This window comes from Prionailurus bengalensis, chromosome B4, assembly GCF_016509475.1.
Source record: "Prionailurus bengalensis isolate Pbe53 chromosome B4, Fcat_Pben_1.1_paternal_pri, whole genome shotgun sequence".
NCBI classification, from domain to species: Eukaryota; Metazoa; Chordata; class Mammalia; order Carnivora; family Felidae; genus Prionailurus; species Prionailurus bengalensis.
Window position 1 is genome coordinate 110,794,730 of NC_057358.1, and position 19,083 is coordinate 110,813,812.

Here is a 19,083-nt window from a genome sequence, read left to right on the forward strand (position 1 = left end):
AGACTACTTACCCCTCCATAATTATGAAAATAAATGTTTGAAAAAAAGGACACAAGAAAAGTTCACAGTATTAAATGATCGTTTTTACTTTCAATCAGAATAGTGCTGCAAATCATTTTAAGCAGAAGTGGAAAGAAGCCTGAAAACAGAAGCAAGTATGACAGTACTAGACAATCATTTAATTGTTGACTCCTCCCTGGTAATCCCAATCTTAACACAACCAGCCCTTCGGGGTAATTTTGCTATGCCAAAAAATCTTCCAAACACTTGCATATATATTATGTCTAAAGGATCTACACTCCTGAAATGTATTATTATACTCTAATGGAAATGAGTATGAGCAAGGTTGTTTCAGATTGTGCTGCAGGCTATATGACCTTGTCTCAAATCATAGGTATAACAGTGTAACATGCATAACTGTAAAGGTTCCCAGGATGGTACACAGATTAGTATTTTTATTTTATCAGAGGAGTATGAATCAAAATGTATACATTTTAAATGTGTATATATATAATACACATATATATCACATCAGATGACTCTAAGTAGTTTCTTAGTAAAAAATGTGAAGGGTCAATTTAAAGACAGTTTAATGTATAATATTAAATAAATAATTAACTAGTACTAAAGGAGGGTGTTCGTGACAAAAATCATGAAGTCGGTAGAATTACAAAAGCTCAGTAAACATCAATCTAACCATATTAATTTTATGAAATCAATAGGAAGGAAAGGCTAATAAATTAGACCAGGTTTAAGGAACCCAGGGGGTAAAACTCTCATAAATTCAGGTCAAATTTTTTTTTTTATTATTCAACTAAGTCATTCATCTCAGTACTCAATATATTCATCTCCTATAGTGTACACTCTCACCCGCTCTCTCCCTCCCTCCTTCCCTTCTTTTCCCTCTCCATTCTGTCTCCTCCTCCCACCTGCACAGCTCAATCAATGGCCCTAGCTACATTAATATCATCATTGACTTTCTTATCCATAACTGTATTTTTTGTTTTCTTCATATTGCTGCATCACAGTTTTGCTGTAGAACCATGTTATTTGAAATCAGGTCAAGAGAATAAAAAAGCATATCTCAAAGAGATTAGGAAGAGCTCATATAAAATTTGAAGATTCTCCATCAAGCTCATGAGGTAGTCCAAAGTGGGCCAGAAAGATGGAGGTCTTCCTTTAAGGTAGGCCTTTGGAGGAGACACAGGCCAGTATCCAGTCCCTTAGCAGAAGAAAACTAGGAGCTACTTAAAAGTGAACAAGAGGCAGAGCTATGCTCCAAGTGGAAAAGGAGACGTGGGGAATATTTTCTTGTAGAAATAGTAGCTTCCCATTACAGGGTTCAGGGAGTTCAACTTCGGTACATTGGGAAGGAAGTCTCTCCATGATGATCTCATCTATGCTTGCATTCTTTCACTGCTACTTTGTCCATCATGCTGTTTCTGATTAATTGTTGGAAACAGCTTTTGGTTTTGAGCTTAACACTTGTTGTTAAGAAACAACTTTCATTTAGCAAGTAAGTCTTGTAAATCTTGTCTCATGCATGTAAAACATCTCTTGTTCACTCACCATTTTGTGACTGCCCTGTGTTAGACACACATGTTATTTTCAGTACCTTTCTTTACAAAAATGGCACCCCAAACTAAAATCTCTTTGTTTGACCAGGCTGGACCAGAGGGTTGCCATCCATTCCCATCTTCGGGGGAGGTGGAAATGGAGAAGGATTAGAATTGTTCTTTGATCATGCAACTTCCTCTGCTGAAAACTCTTTGGTGACTTTCCATTGCTCTTGGGATAAAGCAGTACATACCTTAGCAAAGACTTCATGGCTTCCAGGGTTTGGCCCCTTGCTACCTCTCCAAAGTCCATTCATTTTGTGCTCCCCTGCTCCAGAGGCAAGGGCCTTCTCTCTGTTCCTCATAGTTCCTTACCCTTTCAGAGCCTCTGCATATCTCCTTCCTTTAGACTCCACTTGCATCGCTTTGCTCAACCCTTTCCTCTTTGCCTAAATAACTTTTCATTCTCATTAGATCTCAATTCAATATCCTCTATATTCTCTTCCTTAGGCAGGCTTTCCTTAACTTCTGATTTAGTCAGCTCTGCTTTTATTATAAACTCAAGTGTGAATTCCTTCTCTTCTGTAGCACTTACAAAGTAGCTGCAGTTTAACATTTGTCTGTATGATTATTTGATTAAAGTCACCGACTATGACTGTCCTCACTCATTTTTTTATCTTCAGTGTCAAGTATAGTGAGCAGAACATAGTGAATCTCTGTTCTAATTAAGTTGCTGATGCCAGGCTTGAGGCAGGGACTGTGCCAGGCTCTTAGCTTATACTATGTCACTAACTTCCTACAACAATCATGTAAGGGAGATAATTTTTCGATTTGATAAATAAGGAAACTGAGGACAACAAGATAGAGTAGTTGCTTAAAAGGTCCCTCAATCAGTAAGTAGAAAAAGCATTGATCTAATCCAGGCATGTGGACTATGGTAAGCATGTTTTATCTGCCCAGCACACCTTGCTATTCCTCTTCTGCTAGCAGCACCCTACTTTCTTTTGTAGAATTCACATGGATTCCATGTCTTTCAGGATGGATTGTAATTCACAAGTCTCTGTTTCCCTCATCTGCAACCCCACTGTAGGGGTGAGTTTATGACCCAGGCCTGTCCAATCCCCAGATTGGTGAGGTAGGGATACATCGCCTCAGGTGGACCAATCAAAATCCACTGTGAGACTTAGCTGCTAAAGTTAATTGGAAAGATCAACTCTTTCCTGTGGAGTTGCCAAGCTACAAAAATGTAAATCCTCCTTTATCCTTCTAGGTGTATGATTTTTACCAGCCCTAAAAATGATGAAAAGCATCAGTTAATGGAATATTCTTTGAGTAACCCTATTTTTTAGTATTCAGGGAATATCATCAAACCCATTTGTTTAGTTCATTGTTTTTCTTGGTTATAGAACAAAGATTAGCAAATATTGCCAAAGATACTAAATACTTAAATTATTGGTAGTTGGGTTTTTTCCCTTTACACTGTGCCTAAAAATGAATCATAAGTCCAATTTAAAAATTAACAGTAAATAATTACATTCCTGAAAAGAGTTGAGCCTGGGTAATACCAAATCAGAGGGATGTTTAAAAAAAATGTTTAAACTCTTGGGACACCTGGGTGGCTCAGTAGGTTAAATGTCCCACTTCAGCTCAGGTCATGATCTTGCAGTTCCCACCCGGCATCAGGCTCTGTGCTGATGGCTCAGAGCCTGGAGCCTGCTTTGTATTCTGTGTCTCCCTCTCTCTCTGCCACTCCCTCATCCATTCTCTTCTCTCTCTCTCTCTCACACACACAAAATGAATGAAACATAAAAAAAATTGTTTAAACTCTTGTGAAATTCTAGAAATGTTTATAATATTAACTCAGAATGTCCTGTTTAATGTTGTCAATAAAAATTGATCATATATCAAATGGAGTTTGAAATTGACAAAATAAAAGAATTAGTGTTCCATGGAGATAATTATAATAAAGATAGATCATTATTCTCTACATTTATCAAGTAATCAAGAAGCTATTAACCATATGATTCAAAGAAAAATTGAGATTATCAAGAAATATTTTTAAGTTTATTTATTTATTTTGAAAGAGAGAGAACATGAGCAGGGGAGGGAGAGAGAGGAAGAGAGAGAATCCCAAGCAGGCTCCATGTTGTCAGCACAGAGCCTGGCACGGGGCTTGAACCCACAAACCATGAGATCATGACCCGAGCTGAAATCAAGAGTCTGACGCTTAACTGACTGAGCCATCCAGGTGCCCCAAGAAATTCTAAAGTTATAAACTTATTCAAACATTCTGTTACGAATATGAGAGAAAAGAAATCCAATGGATCCTAGAGAAGGATTTTCCTGACATATTTAAAATTGTTAAATTTTATGGAGATAACTCATATCATTTATTCATGTGTACTATTCATTAATCAATTTAACAAATATTTTTGAATACCTCCAAATGATTAATAATTTTCTTTAAAACATATTATCTATTTCTGTTATCTACTGCCCTACTTCAGAGTCTCAAGAATTTCACTTAAACTATTTCAACAGATACACCAATGGTCCTCCTTGTTTTTGTTTTTTCCAGTCCATTTCAAATTCAGCGCCAACATTTCAGTAGCATCTGTAACAATCTGGTCATATCACCTCACTGTCTATAAATGTATGTTGATTCTCAGTATCTAGAGAATGAAATCCAAAGTTCCTCACAGTTTGGCCACAATATTTATAGCTCCCTAGACTCATCTATTGTATGAGCCACTTCTGTCCATCTAGCCATGTTGGACTTAACATTTTCTCTGACACCTTTGTTCCTGTGTTCACATTATTCCTTGATCATGGAGTAGCTTTTTTCCTATTTTCTGCCTGAAATCTCTTTTTCATCATTCAAATCCTGGTTCAAATAACACTTCCTCTTTGAAGCAGAGTGCCATTCATTCTTTATAACCTTAATTACATTTACAATTAATGGGAAAATTAATTTGTAATACATGAGTCCTCACGCAGTGAAAGGGAAAAGGATATTGGTCACAATGTGATGAGTAAAAGAGTAAAGTAAGCTGTGGGCATTTGATGGAACATTCTTGGGAGAGAATATGAAATAGGGCTTGATAAAAGTTAACAATGTTTTCATGTCATTATATTGGCTACTAAAAGTTTAACAAATATTTTTTTGACTCAAAATTTATTTTTTAATAAAAGAGGAAAACTTATTTAAATTAATTTATATCAACATTTTGCTTGTCATTTTCTAATTCGGAGAGATTACAGAAGCTGTTATTTCATGAACACATTGTTTTTAATTTTTTTTAATGTTTATTTATTTTTGACAGACAGACAAAGTGCGAGCAAGGGAGGGGCAAAGAGAGAAGGAGACACAGAATCTGAAACAGGCTCCAGGCTCTGAGCTGTCAGCACAGAGCCCAACGCAAGGCTCAAACCCATGAGCCACGAGATCATGACTTCAGCCGAAGTCGGATACTCAACTGACTGAGCCACCCAGGCGACCCGTGAACACATAGTTTTTAAAACTATAAGGAAATTTTGATAAATGTAGTTTACACAGTTAATCTACAGATGAAGAAACTGAGGCCACAAAGGGCTAATTTGAATGAGGGGGTAGACTCCATATCTCCAGAACTGACTTATGAAACACTTTATGGCTAGTCCAAAAGCACTACTTCTAAGGAATCAAGATCAAAGAGTAAATATTCCACTTTTGTTTATAGTAAAGAGTGATTTATTATCAGGGCGCCTGGGTGGCTCAGTCAGTTAAGCATCCAACCCTTGATTTCCACTCAGGTCATGATCTCATGGCTCGTGAGTTCAAGTGTCTGTGCTAACAATGCGGAGCCTACTTGGGATTCTTTCTCTTTCTCTCTTTCTGCCCCTCCCCTGCTCGTGCTCTCTCTCTCTTGAAATAAATAAATGATCTTTAAAAATATGAAAAAAAGTGATTTATTTTTTGAAGAGTGATTTATTATTAATAAGCAAATGATTTAAAGATTATTCAGAGAAGGATTTCTAGAGAAGAAGAAAAGTTGAAATTGATTTTTTAAATGATACGTGTGTTCTACATATTCTATGTATATAGGGGTCTACTGAATATATATATATTTTAGATGCTTAAATACCATGAGATATTACCTACCAACTTGAAATATTTTGCCAGAGATCCCTCTTCTCCATGACATTTAAAAAATATATCATCTAATTGTACATTTTTGCATAATTTTCCTGGTTATGACTTTCATATGTGTCTCATAACTGTTATGTGTATAAGAAAAATTAATTTACATTGTGTTTTTGGCAGTGACGCTATCATTTTCAGTTATCTGATTTTAAAAGAGATTCATGGCTCCAATTGTGGCAATATTTTTTTTTATATTTTTCTTTTGAAATGTGTGTTCTTTCACAAATCACTTAAATGAGAAGTTTTGAACATGGCTTATTTCCTTTTTTTTTTTTAAATTAAAAAAAAATTTTTTTTTTTAACATTTATTTATTTTTGAGATAGGGAGAGACAGAGCATGAACAGGGGAGGGTCAGAGAGAGGGAGACACAGAATCTGAAACAGGCTCCAGGCTCTGAGCTGGCAGCACAGAGCCCGACGCGGGGCTCGAACTCACGGACTGTGAGATCATGACCTGAGCCGAAGTCGGCCGCTTAACCGACTGAGCCACCCAGGCGCCCCAAACATGGCTTATTTCCTAATTGACAAGTGTTTTATGTACAACTCTTGAATGGCACAGTTAATAGAGTGTAGAGAAATAGATAAATATACTACTTTGCAAAGCTCTATGGCAAGATGTAATTCAACTCCCCTTGCTATCTCTTTCTATAAAAACTAGAAACAGGAAATATTGGAGAAACTCACATATTTGGAATTTTTTTCTTTCTTTCTTTTTTGAAGGAGTGGTAGGTGATAAAGGATGGGTTTGACATTAAGCTGGCTAGGCAACAGAAAACTTTTACTATTGTGGGTTCCACAGTCTGAAATAAGCATTGTAGATACTTTTTTTTCCTTTCCTTTTTTTTTTTTTTTTTTTTTTTTTAGTGGATGTGCAACTTAATTAGACAAGTAGCAGATTTTTCATGTCTCTCTCAGCGTCATCAGACCATTTATCAAAGACCATTTATCAAGTTTGGATAAAAGACATTTGTTCACAATGTACCTCATTGTCTGTGTTTTCCCTCAATTAGAAACTGTTTGCAATGACCCTATCTGTAGAGGTTATGGGGATCTTGACCAGTTTTCAACCTATGCTTCAGAGGCCTTGAGGAAAGAGAGGGCTTTCAAAATTTAGAGATTCAACCTTAAAATGGCTACTAAGCCCAGACATTGTCATCATTAGCCACATACACCAGCCACCCTCACCCACCTTCCTTTGCTTTATTCTGTTTCTATTCAAAGCTGCCATTCCATGTTATGGAGGCTCTCATGGCAAACCTCAGATACCACCTTTCTTATTCTGAAAACTAAACTCTAGGTGAGACAGTGTGAGACAGTAGATAAAAGTAAGATGATTGTTGTCATAACAATTGATTTTTAAATATGTACTTTATTTTTCATTTATAAAGAAGGCATGCTTAAATTGGACTGATTATTTCTATGATAGCTTTCCTTTGCCTTAAAATATGTAGGATGATATTGTGTGTGTTATATCATTGAAAGTGCATCCCCCAGGTGCTGTAAGTATTCTATTTAAGAATTTCAGTCCAGGGCTGGCCAGCTAGCTTTCTAACTAGAAGTTACATGCTCTAGAAGAGATCAATGCCAGTACTTCTATTATCTATATCTATACCATCCACATTTACCTTATTCATAGATGTTGGAAATATGTTAGAAATAAGAATGTCGGATATCACCCATTAATAGCATACTATATGGCAAAATAGGCAGGAAAATGTTTGCTTACTGACTTACACCATTAATGTAAGAAAGGCTCACTGGTAAAATTAAAGCTCTTCAGGATACGTGGTTTGGATAAAATTGCTTTAGAGGCATAGACAGGAATAGGGTATAAGAATTCAAGGAAGTCTGAAGCCTTTGGCAGTAGAAATGAGGCATGAGACTTGAGCCGTAAACAGACTGATTCCAGTTACCGGTGTGGGAGGATTTCTAATGACGTGTTTGTCTTGAGTAAATATTTCATGCAAGATGTTAATGAGAGCACTTAACTGTACAAAAAGCTAGGACTTTATCAAACTTTAAAGAATATTTTATATGACCTGAGTTGTGTCTATTTGTCAATACAGTGGTCTATATGTGTTACAAAATTTGGTTTGTAATTCGCTTTCAGTATGATCTGGTGGCCACATAATATACCACAAAGAACCTAAAAGCTGTGCATATTAAATTGGCTTGAGGTCAGTTCATGATTATCTATGGAGCACTTACCAAATGCTAAGTACTTTGCATATATTATTTAATCTTCATAGTAATCTATACAACAATCCTCGCAATACTCCTAACACAATTGTTACTTTTTGGTTGGTAAACCATCTATGCATAGGGTGTTGCTAATCATTGCCATTATTTGGAGAAAGAGAATCAAGATGATCAAATCCAGCTAAAGATGGGTACAATTACCCTGTTTTACAGATTAGGAAATTAAGCCACAGGGAGTTAAGTGACTACTCAAGGTCACAGAGCTCGAAAGTGACCAATTTTGGATTTAATTTGTGCCTGAGTGACTCCAAAAACCCATCCTTCTAATTATGATGATTTACTGCATCTGTTAATGATTCTTTGCTGTTAAAAAGAAGAATTTAGGGACTAAGAAGTAAGTTAATTTCTGATACTACAGTATTTACACTGTAGAGTTTTCTTGTGTGGTCAAAAGGTGGAAAATAACTTGTCAAATCCTAGGGCATGCTGGGTAGCTGTCAGGACTATAGGATAATTAGATACCTTTCAAAGGAATACGCTCAGCATGGAAAATGTCCTTAAGGACTCTGGTTCAAATGACTGATTTCATGACAATGAAGGACTCTGAAAGCGGAACAAGGTTCTTTTATGTAGACCAAAGGAAATAGTTAGGTTAGCATTGAGTCTTTTCAGGGCAAACATTGGAAGCTGAAGATTATCTGCGCTGATTTTTACCCTAATCCCCGTTACTGGGTTTCTGGTTACCTGACCTTAGTATAGGTTGTACAATATCATCTCTGTAACCTTTGTGTTTGTCAGTTTATCTTGATCAACTATCAGTGCAAAGTGAGAAGCTGTCTTTCATCTGGTTTCCAAGGGTGCTAACTAGAAAAGGAGAAACTAAAAAGTTTACATTGAGCAGAAATAAAGTAGCCAAGGTATTAAAGCACCTAACAGTGAATCTAAAGAAGGTATTTGAAGAAGGAAGACTTCCTAGGGAGAAGGTTCACTAAAGGATATTGGCACCATAGGACATTGCGAACAAAGAGGGTTGGCTAAAATCTTGATTTGCAATGGTACAAAGTTTTCCTATCTGAACTACAATAAAGAGTTTTTGTCAATTCACCCTTATGCTGAAGCAGTTCTCCTAAATCTAATGCATCAAAGATCTGGCATCATTAAGGAAGATAATCCTAAGAACTGTTAGCAATATAAGCAGAGCTGGCAAAAAAAAAAAAAGTGTAATGCTACATAAGCTTTCCTCTCTGGAAAGAAAATAGCACAGGTTTGACTTTTGGAGACCAACTAAATCAGATGGACGAGCAGAGAGAGGCTTTGTAGCCAAGGAGGTGGGGAAAAGTGAACAAGAGAGCTGTAAAACACAAAATGATTTATTTACAGCTGTTTATTAGATGAAAGGAAGAGGCACATATCACTTATCTAACATGTTTCATTTTTTAGTGGAAAGAATATTAACTTTTCAGTAAACAGACCTGGGTTTAAAGCTGGCTCTACCATTTTCCACCTGGGAAGTTTAGAGCACATTCTTTAACCTCTCTGGGCCTCACTTTCTCTAGAGGTTAAATGGAGCTTCCAGTATCTGTCTGTGTTGGAGTCTGTATTTGTCACTAGCCGTCTGTTTTTGACTCCAGGCAAATCACCCTACTGAGTGTCAGAAGTCCCATCTTTAAAAAGGGAATAATAATGCTCCCTGGTCCCACTAGAGAACTTTTTCCCATACATGTGGACCAAACATACAGGACTGATGCCCTTGGTGGCTTTTGTTCTGTCAAACCAGAATAATAATGACTACCTAGTAGTGGCATTTTAAAGATTATACAGTAATTTCTTTCAGATTTCTAGTTTATGATAGCCAGGCTATAAATGGTGCATAGTAGGTATGCAGTAAATATTAGAACTACATTATTAAATTTATACAAGGTCTATAGGTATACAAGGTCTATAGGCATTGGCTTACTCAAAACTTGCTTTCACAAAAAAAAAATGAATGCCATAGATGACATATGAGATAAAAATTTCTCATATTTAAATTGTGTTCTCCATTTTTTTCCAAAGCATAATCATATCCTCCTAGAGAAGGACACACATATATCATACCCCTTATTTTCCAGAAAGGAAGGCTGAGATCCAGAGAAATTTAGCAATACTTACCAGAGATGATGTGACTTCAAGTAGGAAGTTAGGCTTGGATTCTGAATTCCTGAATTCCATCCCAGTGATCTCCTCACTACATTATAGTCTCTCTATTCTGTGGGTATGGCACACCTTTCTAGAAATCCTCTGTTATGGTAAACAGCAAGAGCAAGACAAAAATAATTAAAATAGGCTTTCCCCTTATGAGCTCATGATGTGTTGATATCCTTGGCTTATTGTTTCAGTTTTTTAAATGTAAAAAAAAAGATACTGAATTCTCTAACATTTAGAGAAGAACAGAGAGAACACACTTTTGCTAAATTGAGTGGACTCGTGTCACTATCAATTTTGAGACTTGACCTGATTTCAGACCCTTGAAACTTGAAAATTAGCAAAATGTTTTGCCATTTTTCAGAAACAAAGATTGAAGCTTTTTAAGATTACAAATCAAACTCATCAACTTTAAATAGCTAAGGAAAACATATTTTGACCAACAAAGAAAACTGGAATATCAACAAAATTATTTAATTTTCTTTGAAACATGTCTGCTTACAGTACATGACTACTTACCACACATCGTTTAAAAGCATTGGGTTTATAAGAATCAAGCCCAAACTGAGTTAAATTCCTTAATGTAATTTATTTTGCTCTGGAAAATAATGTTCGATAGGTTTTTTTTGTACTATTAGAATACTTCTAGAAAGTATCAGAAATATAAAGCATCGTGTAAATGTAATATACTATCTATTTTAGTTCAGTCCAACCTACAATAATTTAATTCAACCTATAATACCCATAAAGAGTCTACCCTTTAGGGCATACTGTTGGCCCTAAGACAACTAAGGTCTTTGAGGAATTCAGTGTCTGTCTGAGCTTTATGATAATAAAAGCATATAGTTAAATTTATTGATCTCTTGCATGTATCAGCCACACCACTAAGTTTTGCTCATGTTTTCTTATTTAGTACCCCAACAACATCCTTTGAAGATATATTAACCCCATTTTATAGATAAGGGAAAAATGGCTTAGATTAAGGAATATATCCAGGGACACACAGCTCATAAATGGCTTAATTTATTCACCTAATTAATATATTAACACAGATATGCAGACACAAACCAGCATGCCTACATAAGTAGACACAAATACTTGCAACTTTAAAAAAACTATGAATATACTTTTTCTTCTTTAATTGAAGCCAAGGTGTTCTTTCTGTTAGTATTATTTCTCCTGCCAGCTTATGTTTAAATAATGACTATGTGATAGTGTCATCATTAGCATGCAGAAAGGGCAATGTGTTTATAATAACAGAGGAGCACAAAAGCCTTTCATGGCTATTAACTCCAGTCTCAAATACTCTGGCCCTACCACTGCACTTTGTTCATTTTTTTAAAGACAAATTATAACCAAAATGATATTTAAATTTTCAGTTGACTTCATAATAAAACTTCTCCTCTTAAACCACATTTGTGTTTTTCCTATAGAATTATGGTAATAGCATTCTTTGAATATACTCAGAACTGTCTTTTATAAAAGGATCCCAATAAATTTCATATAAAAATATATATACATATAAAAGGATCCCAAACACACAAGGCTGGAGAACCTCAGACATGTGTGCATGAGGGGCACATGTATAGGAAGGAAATTCAGAGAAACATGAAGTTTTAAAAAAAGAATAGACTCCTCCCCCCCCCCCATTTTATTTAAAATTTGCATATAGAAAACTCTTGGTAGAATATTTAGAAAAGTAGAGATTTCTAAATCCATTCATGCATTTAAATAGTAGATTGAGTGTCTGTGTTAGTTTATCAGGCTGCCATAACAAACTACCACTGACTAGGTGGCTTCAACAACAGAAATCTATTTGCTCACAGTTCTGAAGGCTGGAAGGGCTGGCTTCTTCTATGGCCTCTCCTTGGCTTGCAGATGGCTGCCCTCTTGCTGTGTCCTCTCAAGGGTGTCCCTCTGTGCACACAAGCCCTGGGTATCTCTTTGCATGTCCAAATTTCTTATTATAAGGGCAGCAGTCAGATTGGGTTAGGGTCCATGCTATTGGCCTCATTTTAGCTTAATTACGTCTTTAAAGGTTCTCTCTATAAACACAATCACATTCAAGCTACTGGAAATTAGGGCTTCAACATATGAATTTTGAGGGAAAACAATTCAGCCCCTAACAGCGACCTTTAGCTGTAAAGAACTGAGAGTTCTTCCAGATCTAGAATTCCGTGTCTCTTCTACAAAATTTTCACTGCATATAAATTGACCACAATCTAATTTTACTATATAAATGCTTTTCTTTTTTAAAAATGACATTCCCGTTTTTCTGTGCTATGCAGAGAAGAAGATCCCTATTACATTGTCTGGGTTTCCTTCATAACTTAAAGGGAAATTTTCACAATGTCTGGAGCCCTAAATGTCCTGCAAATGAAGGAGGAGGGTGTGCTCAATTTCCTTGCAACAGGAACCCACTGATGTGGCACCAGCCTTGACTTCTAAACAGCGCAGTACATTATGGGAAGGGAAAAAAAAAAAAAAAGCCGTGGAATTACCTCATAAATCTGCAGAGAACCTGAGAGATGCTTCTGCTGGTGGTTTGTGCCATTGTTGCCATTGAAAACCTGACCAATGTCAGTGTCATAGCCCCCAGGAATACTGGCCAGCGAGCCTGAAGTTTGTTGCTGCCACTGGAGCCATTCCTGTGGCTGGCCCCGTAGCTCCTGGAACCTTCCCTAACCAGATCCAGGCAGGTTCTGGGAGCCGCGACTTCCTGTGGTTACTGATCCCAGGTCTAAGCACCATCTGCTCACGGTGGCCTCCTAGGTTAACCCGCCCGCCATGGCTCCGTAGAACAGACTCTCTTCCGCACCAGGTGCACGTTGCCGTGTCTCTCTGAGGGTCTTATAGGGTGGCTACCGCTGTGGGAAGTTCTACGCATGCGCGCCACAGTCTTGCGTGGGTGCCCGTGTGAGGTCGCGTTTGATCTCTGTGTCTGCAGAGATCCTGAAGGGATTGGAAAGGAAGAGCAGGCCGCTGCTGAAATGACCATGACCAAGGAAGAATTTCAGGGTGAGTGGACTGCTCCGGCTCCCAAATTTACTGTAACTCAACCTGAGGTCACAGAAGAGAGTGAAGGCCTGCAGGTGTCCTCTGGCCTCTTCCGTGGTTCCCTGCTGGAGTGCAGCGCCCAGCCTGCCCCTCAAGACTGCAGCGACACTGCTCCAGCTACTGAATGGGTAGGAACAACCACTGCGTGGTCTTAAGCTCTTCTTCTACACACTCTTGTTTTTAAATTTACTTTGAGAGAGAGAGAGAGAGAGCGCACAGGGCGGGGTGGGAGGGGGAGGGGCAGAGGGAGAGAGAGAGAGAAAGAGAGAAAGAGAGGGAATCCCAAGCAGGCCCCACATTGTCAGCACGGAGCCCCATGCGGGGCTTGAACTCGCCAACGGACCCGAACGGTGAGATCATAACCTGAGTGAAAAACCAAAAAGTTGGACGCTCGACTGAGCCACCCAGGCGTCCCTCTTTTTCCACGCACTCTTAAACGGAAAATGGAAATGAGATTGCTGGAAAAGAAACAGTTTCAAAAAAAAAAAAAAAAAAAAAGATATTCCTGAATTAGCTTTAGTAGGATATTTTATATATCTGTGTGTGCAAATATAAATACACATGTATGCACACACTAGCAGGCAAAGAGACGGCTGTGGTTATAGCTACCTTGTATTCACTCACACATTTACAACCAAAAGTATGCCAGGGACTTAGGCAGACAATATGCACCAATATCACCAGCTAGTAATTTATTAATTAGACATAACCAAACGAGTAGCAAGAATCACATATTCTTACCATGCTAGAAGCATTCTTTTTAAAAATGCATTTGGCTAAGTTTCTCTTTTAGATTAACACAATTTCATGCTATATTAAGCCTGATTTGGGGGTATGTTTATATAGACTAAAATAAATTATCTGCGGTTGTACCGAGTTAAACGTCATCCCGAGTACATTCAACAAGGGTCTTGCTGTTTTCAATTGAATTTTCCAAAAGTGGCAGCAACAGCATTTCCAATACCACAGGCTCTTGCAACCTTCAGTCAAGAGGTGGAGCCTGTGTCTCTGCCTTCCCCCCGTCTACACCTTTAAAACTTGGTGGGCATCTGTGACTGCCTCAATAAATGGAACGCAGCAGAAGGGATAATATGGGACATCTGAAAACAGGTCATAAAAGACGATGTAACAGTTATTTTTGTTTATTTGACTATTTTTAGGCAAGTTCTTCAAATATGTTTGCTTTTTTAATGCTGCCTATAGTTCAAACTTTTACTTAGTTTCTTCTTCGTGATTCATATAATATCGGTGTTCTCATCTAATACATTTGTTTGCCATTCTATATAAAATAGCCGTCTGTTTTTATTGTGGAAGTAATATATTATGAATCTTGGATTATTCTGTCTACTGTCTTAAAGTATGACATAAACCAGTGAAATGTTCATTAATAAGTTGACTGTCATGAGCTGTACCCATTTTGCTTTTCTAGACCAGTTTTCTCATTAAAAAAATGGGAGGTTATATCAAATCAGTATATGATCATTAAATTAAGACATTTGTTATAATGTTCTGAGTCCCTCCTTGTAGAGATTCAGTAGGTCTGGAGAAGTGCTCAGAAGACTTTTTTAAAATTGAGAGAATTTTTTTTAACAGGACCTTGATATGACTCTATGGTTAAGAAAGTTTTTGGAGTAATTTGTAGTTGTGCAATTCTTTAGGAAGATTTCAAACTCGGTAGAATTACATTTAATTCTTAATCACCATTGATAATAGGAGCAAGATGCTAATAATTCAAGGGGTGTAAGTAAATCCCAGATTTTGTACTTTTGGATTTCAAGTGAGTTTTACATAATTTTGCTTATTGTTATATAGTCCTAATTATTCTTTATTGTTGAGATATAAAATTTAATATTAATTTTAAGATCCTTATCAACCATATACAGTTCCAGGAAAAAAAGCTTTTAAAAGATACACTTTTCAAATGATTCAGTCATTCCACTCCTCAGAGAAATGAAGGCATATGTCCATACAAAGACATGGCTACAAATGTTCACAGCTTCTTTTGTAGTAGCCAAATAATGAAACAACCCAAATTTCCAATAAGTAAATGGATAAACAAACCATTTTATATACATATGATAAAATATTACTCAACAATCAACAATTGATACACATAAAACCAACAATTGATACACATAAAATCATGGATGAATCTCTATAAAAATAATTATATGGAGTGAAAGAAGTCAGACAAATAAATACAGTCAAAGTACACACTGTATGATTCCATTATTCAAAATTCTAGCAAGTGAAAAATAATCTATAGTGACAAAAAAACCAGATCAATTTTTGCCTGGGGATACCAGTGGAGGGTGGGTAAGAGGGACACAAAAGTACATGGGAAACTTTTGGTGTGATGAATATGTTCATTACCTTGGTTAGTCTGATGGATCCATCGGTATACACATATATTAATACCTATCAAATTGTATACATTAAATATGTCCCTTTTGTATGCTAAATATACCTGAAAATAGTTTCTAAAATAATATAAAAAATCTTTAAAAATGAACAAAAGGTATGTGAGAGCTATGCAAAGAAAATTTTAAGACTTAAATGTACAGCATCTATGGGACATTTTATTAAATTCTTGGAAGAATTTTTGTGCTTCTACTGAATGGCATGATGAATATTTCAGTTTCCAGTTTTGATAATTATGTAGTTTGGGGATATTTTTTATAATGAGTTTGCATTTGAAACTGGATACTTGAACAATTAATATACATCTATGCCCATAATGAATAATAATGCCTAATTTAAAAATTCAGGTGTAACCAATGTTAATTTATTGCTGCAGCAATGTTCAGTCTGCTGTCTTGCTAAAAATTGTGGTTTTCTAACCTGATTTACTACCATTCAATTACTCAACATAAATGTTTGAACCACATTATGATATAGGTTGTGGGTAGGGAGATGATATATACGAATTGGACAAACTTTGAAATCAGATAAAGGAGTGAAGACTCAGGCAACTCTAAGAGAAATGATAAATACATTTAAAGAATTACAAAAATGATTGTTAAAAAAGTGAAGAGTTACCAAAAAAAAAAATTTAAAAATAAAACCACAATCCACCCCACATGAATTTCTGGGCGGGGCAACTCATCACTCTCAATGGATATGTAATGCATTCCTATAGATCACTTGTGTCTGAGAAGACCAGGGATGTCTAATGGGTAAAAGGCTATTTGAGATGAAATTTTAAGGCAGGATAGAATCTGTACGTTAGGTTTGGGTTTGGAGAAGAGAATTTTCCAAATGAAGGGAACTATGTGTGCAAAAACAGATGGCTAAAAGTGCCAGATGCCTGTAGAAAATTTTGACTGGTACATTACTCTGTGAAGGCCAGTACTTGGAATATAATTGGAGTGGTAAACTGATATCAGATCAGATGTCAAACACTCTATTTGGTTAGATTTGAGTTGGTAAGCAAGAGGGAACCATCAAAGTTGTTGAGCATTTTCATGTCATGATAAGATCTATATTTTAAGCAAATGATGTGACAGTAGAGTGTAGGAGAATTTGAAGGAACGAGAAAAAAAATTTTCTGCTTTAATAGTTTTTCATTTTTGAAATGGTCACCTATTTGCCAAAAGATGCTTTCTTAAGCATATCACATTGCCTTTATTAGGGATGCCAAGAAAGAAGAGTTGCTTTTAAGAAATGGGATGGATTAAACAGCTAGTAACTGTACAATCCACCTGTAGACTTGGGTTTACTTGTATTCTATCATACTGATCATACCAGATAATACTCTGGATGAGAAGGATATTTGTCTCCCCTGATGGGGCAGCTTTTGGCAGAATATACTGCCTTGCTAAGACAAGGTGAGTTAAGAGTCAGGACTATGAACCTGCAGACAGAAAGTATTGGGTAAGTATAATGATACATCTGGAAATTAGGTAAAACAGGGATCAGCATGCAAGTTTAAACTAGGCAAGGAATTAGTAGTGGTTATAAGGGGTCATGAGGCAGGTGTGGAGTTGAGGGGAGGAGAGGAGAATTTGTAGCATGTACCAGCTTCCCTGGTGTAAATGTTTCTACCACAACCAATTTCAAACTACCAAAATGGGATCAATAGGCTCACAAAATTTTTGAAATTTAAACAGTCCATTCTCGTGAGCCATCATGGGGCCAGCTCCAGCATACTACCAGTGCTGCCACAGAGATTTGTAACGTAGGCAGGGATAATGGACCAGGGATCAGGGACATAGGCAGACAGACTGGATGAGAAGTTGTCTGAATCCAGGCAAAGCATCTGAGTAATATGCACCAATATCACCAGCAAGAAAAAGCTGGCTATATTATTGAAAATTTTATGAGCCATGGCCTCCCTTTGTTCTTTTCTTTCACCTCTCCGGGAGGGTAGGTCAGAGGTAGGTGGAGGCAAATTGGAGTATCCGCTTGAGTTGTGAGCAAGGAACATAAGAATATGGCAGTCACTGTCTTCTTTCCCCTGGATAGACACGATAGGTTTCTGGGTCATTGGTAAGGCTTTGCCTCCTCCTTTTGATTAGAAGCTTCATTCTCAAGCCTACAGCTTGACAAGTATGGAAAAGGTAAAAGTAGTCACTGAGGGAAAGCATTTCTCCATCTGCTAGTGAGTTGCTTGCTTCTAACCAGCTTCAAAAATGAGATAAATGAGATAATTTCTACAAGTCTTTCAGCTGCTCTCTTCTTCCCTCCCTCCCTCCCTCCATCCCACCCGCTAAGTTCTGTCTTGCTTAAAGCAAGCTATCATTCCCAGTAACACCATTCATAAATATGGTATTATAAAAATATTATTTTTTTAACTTTATTAAGCTTTATTTATTTTTGAGAGAGAGAGCGAGAGAGAGAGCGAGCATGAGTGGGGGGGGAGGAGCAAAGAGAGGGAGACACAGGATCTGAAGCAGGCGCCAGGCTCTGATCTGTCAGCACAGACAGAGCCCGACACGGGGCTCAAACTCACAAACCGTGAGATAATGACCTGAGCCGAAGTCGGACGCTCAACTGACTGAGCCACCCAGGCGCCCCTATAAAAATATTCTTTAGCTCACATTCTAGGATGAGTTTCAGTGTTTAAATATGTGGAATGAGGGACACCTGGGTGGCTCAGTCAGTTAAGCATCCAACTCTTGATTTCTGCTTAGGTTATGAACTCATCTTTGGTGAGATCCAGCCCCACATTGGGCTCTGGGCTGATAGCATGGAGCCTGCTTGGAATTCTCTCTCTCCCTCTTTCTCTGCCCCTTCCCAGCTTGTGCACATACACACATTCTCTTTCTCTCTCTCAAAATAAATAAACTTTAAAAAAATCTGTGAAATGATTTTATTTCCAGAAGAAATTTACAACCTAAATAATAGTAAAAAGAATTCCAAAATGACACGACTGTAGTTTTCATCACTTAATAAATCTTTTAAAAATAGCTGTTCCAGCACACCATTTTTTTTTAATGAGTTAACCTTTGTGTACAGTTTTAGTAATGGTATCCCCATTGATAATTTCTGCCAATTAGAAGTTTAGAGAAGCCCAGAGAAGTCCAGAATGTCAGTAAAACAATTAAATATGGTATTTAAAGGATCTAAATTTTGTTAATGAAACTAAAAATTTCATTAGACTATTCCCTTTCCTTTCAAATGTTTTTTGTTAGTTGTACTAAATATCCTTATGCAAATAATTGTGGAAACAGTGTCTTCTAAAGATACACATCAGCTTTATACCATAAAAATTGTTGACACAATTTAAAAAAAATGGTATATATAATGGGGTGCCTGGGTGGCTCAGTCAGTTGAGTGTCCAACTCTTGGTTTCAGCTCAGCTGATGATCTTGTGGTTTGTGGGTTTGAGCCCCACATTGGGACTTTGGAGAAGAGGCGCAGGCACATTATCAGAGACAGTCTAGGACTTGAACTCTCTAATCA

At 37.0% G+C, this 19,083-nt stretch overlaps 1 pseudogene; it reads left to right on the plus strand.

The window, feature by feature from the left end:
* Positions 1-2,207: 2,207 nt before the first annotated feature.
* Positions 2,208-13,334, plus strand: LOC122473671 (annotated as a pseudogene).
* Positions 13,335-19,083: the final 5,749 nt, after the last annotated feature.